Source organism: Canis lupus, chromosome 24 (assembly GCF_011100685.1).
Source record: "Canis lupus familiaris isolate Mischka breed German Shepherd chromosome 24, alternate assembly UU_Cfam_GSD_1.0, whole genome shotgun sequence".
Taxonomy (NCBI): Eukaryota; Metazoa; Chordata; class Mammalia; order Carnivora; family Canidae; genus Canis; species Canis lupus.
This window is the reverse complement of record NC_049245.1, coordinates 28976470-28981751: the sequence shown is the minus strand read 5'-3', so window position 1 is coordinate 28981751 and position 5282 is coordinate 28976470. Positions and strand designations below refer to the sequence as shown.

Below are 5282 nucleotides of genomic sequence, written 5' to 3'. Positions count from 1 at the left end.
GTTTTGTCACCCTCTCTGATTTTTGCCACTCATTTTCTCTCCTTTCCCCTATGATCCCTTTCACTATTTTTTATATTCCCCGTTATGAGTGAAACCATGTAATGATTGTCCTTCTCTGATTGACTTACTTCATTCAGCATAATACCCTCAGTTCCATTCACATTGAAGCAAATGGTGGATATTCATCTTTTCTGATGGCGGAGTAATACTCCATTCTATATATAGACCACATCTTCTTTATCTATTCATCTTTCAATGGACACTGAGGCTCCTCACCCTCTTTTTCAAGTCTAAACAACGTTAGTGACAAAAAAACATGCCTTCACTGGGGCAGATTGCCCCCTCCCTCTACCTTTTGGTAGATCACTGCCCTATTCATAGGGCACACTGCTGTTCTGGTAGACGTTCTTATGCCCTGTCTTCTCATAAATGGGTTGAAGACACAAAGAAGGCAAGCGTTGGAACCCATGTCATGTGGAAGAGCTTGGAACTGGCTTTCCTAATTCTTAATCCAGGGCCCTCTGTTCCAAGTCCTATCCTTTGTGAGCTGACTGTCTCTCTTAATGACAATGACCTGGCCAGAAGAGGCAGAGGAAAATCTCCCGGCCTAAAGGACCACATTTCCTGGCTCTTTCAATAGAAACATCTAGGGGTGGGGGTCTGGTTTTTATCACTTTAAGAAGGCACTTGAGCATGGGCAATTCAATTGAGCAATTCAAACTCTTCAGCTGCATCAGATAGAACACGCCAAGTAGTCACGCAGGCTTCAGACACAAGAGACCTGGAGATCAGATTCCAAACGCTGGGCACATGTACAGACACAGGGAAACCTCTGTAAAATGGGGATAATATTACTTCAACCAAAACGTTGTTGGAAAGAGTAGAGAGATAATACTCATTAAATCTCTAGTTCGGTTCCTGGCCTGCAACAACCGATGTCAGTTTTCTGTTTCTGCTGCCACGGTTAAAATTAACAGCCGGCTGGGTCCCAGGGCTCAAGCACATGGAGGGTGAAGGATCCTCCTCGCCCTGAGGTTGTGAGAGCAGGAGATGACGGCAGCTCTCTGCCTCCATAATTCAACCCACGTGGGTAGCGTGTGTGCTTCCACGCTGTGCTGAGGCTGCAGAGCGTGTGAGCTGAGAGCACGACCAGGGAGGCCAGCTACAATTTTAGCTCCAGCATGGAATTTCCTGGTTTTGGGGGGTCTGGAGTCCGAACCCTCTCTGGTGCTGGTGCTGCTTTTGCTGCCAGAACCGGGCGGCAGACACAGCTTATTTCCACCCGACCGCCCAGGGTGAGGGGGGAGCCCTCCTCCTGGGTCCTCCAGCACTTGGTGCTAGCCAGGGCCTCCTGGGCAAGTTCCAGCAGCTCCCTTCCTGTGCAAGCGCACGTGGGCTCGAACAATCACATCGCTCAGTCAGGCCCGGGTGGAGAACTGTTTGTCTCTGCCTGGGGAGGAGGAGGCAAGGGTTCACAGCTTCCCTAATAAAAGGTTAATTATCCTGCCCTTGGGTCCTGAAATCCAGTTAAAGAAATCATGGCTTCCATGTACCTCCATTTGTACACGAATAGAAACAGCCTCATGGCTCCTGAATGACTTACAGTCCTGACGTTGCAAGAAATAGAATCCACATCAGGCTAAAGGAAGCAAATAAAAAAAAATTTTTTTGAGGTATATAGTGGATAGTTCAGAGAAGTAAAGAAGCTGAATTGCCAGGCTTTGGGAAGGACAGAAAGCAGGACAGCCTGAGGGAACTCAGGGAAAGTCTCCAAAAAGTTCTTCTAGAACTACTCAGTTCCAGTGATTTATGACTTTTTAATACATGGCTCAAGGTTCAAGTTCCCTCACAGGGGGAGTCCCGTGGGCTAGGCTAAAGAAGTGACAGCCCCTTCAACTTTGTGTATCTTGAATTATGATTTGACTGATTGTTGTTCTGATGATCCGACTCTTGGAACCAACTCACAGTAATAAAACTCATAAATAGTAGATGTATAAACCAGATAGCAGACTCAATTTACAGAGTCATCTCTACTTTCCAGGTGAATAGATAATTTCTGTTTATTATCATGCATCTCTCTGTCAACATTCCATGAAAGCTGAGTCAGGTATTAAAAAATGGTTCAGTGAACTTGGGGATAGGTGATCTTCAGTGGTAATTCTATCCAGTCTGAGGATAATTCTGGACATCTTGCTTCTTTGTTCCATTTTTTTCCCCAGCCTCCGTTCACATTCCTTCTCATTACTACCCCATCCACATGGCAGATATGATACAGATGGGTGTCTAAATTTCTAGTGTAGGGGGCTCAACAAGGCTGTCCCAATGAGATTCACAGTTTATAAATTTCACCCTAAAAGAACGACTCTGCTTCTCCCTATAACTGGAAAAAGCCTTCTTTAACAGAGTTATTCTCTCCACAGCTAATGTTGTGCAGCAATACATCTGTGTCGTTTTTGGAAGCCTTCAAGGAGGGTTGTAAAAACTTTTTGTATCCAATAGTTTACTGATAGAGAGTGGAGAATAATAGGACATTGCCAAAACAGAAAGTGCATTCTCGTTATGATATTTCACTGGATTGTCTCAGTTAAGTCACACCCCACGGCCCGTCCTAGGTCAAAACAAAAACATAAAACCAAATGAGAAGATCCCTTATCAGACCACGATTCTTTTTTTTTTTTTTTTTTTTTTTTTTTAAATTTTATTTATTTATTTATGATAGTCACAGAGAGAGAGAGAGAGAGAGGCAGAGACACAGGCAGAGGGAGAAGCAGGCTCCATGCACCGGGAGCCCGACGTGGGATTCGATCCCGGGTCTCCAGGATCGCGCCCTGGGCCAAAGGCAGGCGCCAAACCGCTGCGCCACCCAGGGATCCCCAGACCACGATTCTTAAACACATGTAAAACACAACAGTCAAGAATGGGCACTCCTCAAAAGGTATAACAGCTGCCGTTCTGGGCTAGGACGAGTATTTTGATACTGTGCTTGGTTGTGCGAACCAGTTGGGTCCTCACGTCCCACAGCTGGCAGGATTTTGCTTATTCAGATCAGGCTGAGATGGCTTCACGAATTACACGGCTATGAAGGACACATTGATAATGTGTAGAAGAGACATTTGTGCAGGTTGTTAAGTTAACAGGAAACATAAGGCCTTAGGCTGTGTCTGGTTCTGTGTGATGCCAGGAGAGTAGACATATCCAAAGATAGACAGATTGTGGAACACTTTCAATCATGTTGAAGTAAATAACACCCCCTCTGTAAATCAGAGTTCAGACTTCCAGCAATCGCAAGCATCTGGAGGAGCACACAGGTAAACAATGTGGGAAACAGAGAGACAGATCGATGCATACATACGGAAACACATCAGTGACAAAGCATCCACGAGGCAGCAGCCGGGACATCGGCTCTGGTGTGGCAGCATGCCCGGGCACGGTGGGATTACAGAGGACTGTAGGGGATGACCGGGTCCCAGGAATGAATGGGGTCCATCTCCTTGGGGAGTTCCCAGAAGTTACCTTGAGGAAGATGCTGGGGCCTGCTTCAAGGTCTGGACATCCACCGCCCTTTCCTCTGCCCTGTCGGTCTTGACACCTTTTTATAGTCTGAGGCCCCTGGCGATGGCTCCCACTCACAGAACCACCAGTTCAGGGTGGTCTTTGTTGTCCTGTGATGTAGGAGGATGCAGAATAAGCTAAAGCTTACTCACATCTCAAAGGACTTCAATGTGTCTTGGGACATCTTACACTAAGGGGACATAAAGCAGATGATGAGTCATTTAGGGATGTGTAGTGGCAAGTCGAATCCTTAATCTTGTGGGAAAATGTGCCACCCTAATGCTGCCCATGTGAGGCCCAGGGCACGTCTGACTGTTCCAGAGGCATAATTCAAAGATGAGAAAGCCAAATTTTCTCAAGTGCAGAGGAAACTGGTAAGTGACACAAGCACCCGCAGAGGCAAACCTTCAGGCAAAAGCACTACGAGATGGTTCTTTGATGAGAGTTCCATAATTTTTCTGGAGAGAATCTGCAGCTATTCATTTATTAAAAATGTTATTCTTGACAAAAAGGTGGCGGGAGGAATAACACTGCGGCAGCATCCTTGGAAGTGTGTGTAGCTGGCTGGCAAAGAAGCAGCTCCCTGGTCCAGGCACGCCGGCCAGAGGAAGCTCAGGGGGACACTGGCATACGCTTGATGGAAGCACCAGAGCTAGGGAGGATAGTCAAAGCAACAATGGGGGTGAAGTCAAGAGTATACTGGATAAGATAATGGGGAACTTAATGCAAAGAAACAGAGTAAAGGCAAAATCAGGAGAAAATGTAAAATTGTGGTTGAGACATTGGGAGAGTGGAATCGATGGGAATAAAGGTCTAGAGGAGAATAGATCAGAAATACATTATGCAGAGCAAATGATAAGATCTGCCTTTGTGGTGAGTTTAGTGTCTGGGCTTGCTTGCAATCCTCACCCTGTCATTTAGAGGTGCAGAGCCACAGAGGGATGGGAACTTTAGGGTACGAGTGATGGCTGCAGGAAATTGGAATGCTGGGTGTATGTTGGTGCAGCAGAATGTTTGGTTCTGGTGTGTTCAGATGTTATGTCATCACAGACGGGTTAAGGTTCTGAATCCTCTACGTCTGGATGACAGAAGCTACTGTCTTAGTTCTATCCCCTAACTCCAAGTGGCCAGAGGGCTACTGACAGGCAAATTTAAGTTACACCCTTTCTGAGTACAAAGTCCGGGGTTATGGAGAAGACCTTCATTGATAAACTAAGTCTAATTTTGTAATGAGTAATATGAAAGATTGGACTTGATCCATTCTGGCTTATGGATGAGGGAACATGTGTTATTTCTTGGGTATCCAAAGACTTTTCTGTAGTGTCCTGTTGCATTTTTGGATTATGAAGAAATGGTCTTCTCATAGCCATATGAGACTTATAGAACAGGGATTTCTCCATTATCACTTGGCTCAGACTCTGGAACCAGTGAAGGATACTCCTTCTTACCCCATGGTTTCATGATGTACAAATGAGACAGGTGAATGGTAACTATGGACCAGAAAGGGGTATGTTCTACAACTTGAAAGATACTGAACATGACAGGAATTTCTGCAAAGTGAAGACTTCACAGAGGAGTAGCTTCTCTGGCTTAAACAAGGCATCTTTGTTAAGATATAATCAACCACACAGCCATGACTTCACCTTTATGAGAAAGAGAAATACTTGGAAAGACAGGGTAAGAGCACTGGCCTTCTAAGAAAACAGGATCTAAGACAGAGGGGGCAAAAG

General features: G+C 45.5%; 1 long non-coding RNA gene across 1 annotated transcript; it reads right to left on the bottom strand.

Moving 5' to 3' along the window:
* Window positions 1-2923: 2923 nt before the first annotated feature.
* On the bottom strand, window positions 2924-4552 carry LOC111092204. The gene is made up of 3 exons (XR_005377385.1): window positions 4462-4552; window positions 3514-4204; window positions 2924-3292 (listed from the first exon to the last, which is right to left on the bottom strand). It is a non-coding gene; the product is annotated as an uncharacterized LOC111092204 (long non-coding RNA).
* Window positions 4553-5282: the final 730 nt, after the last annotated feature.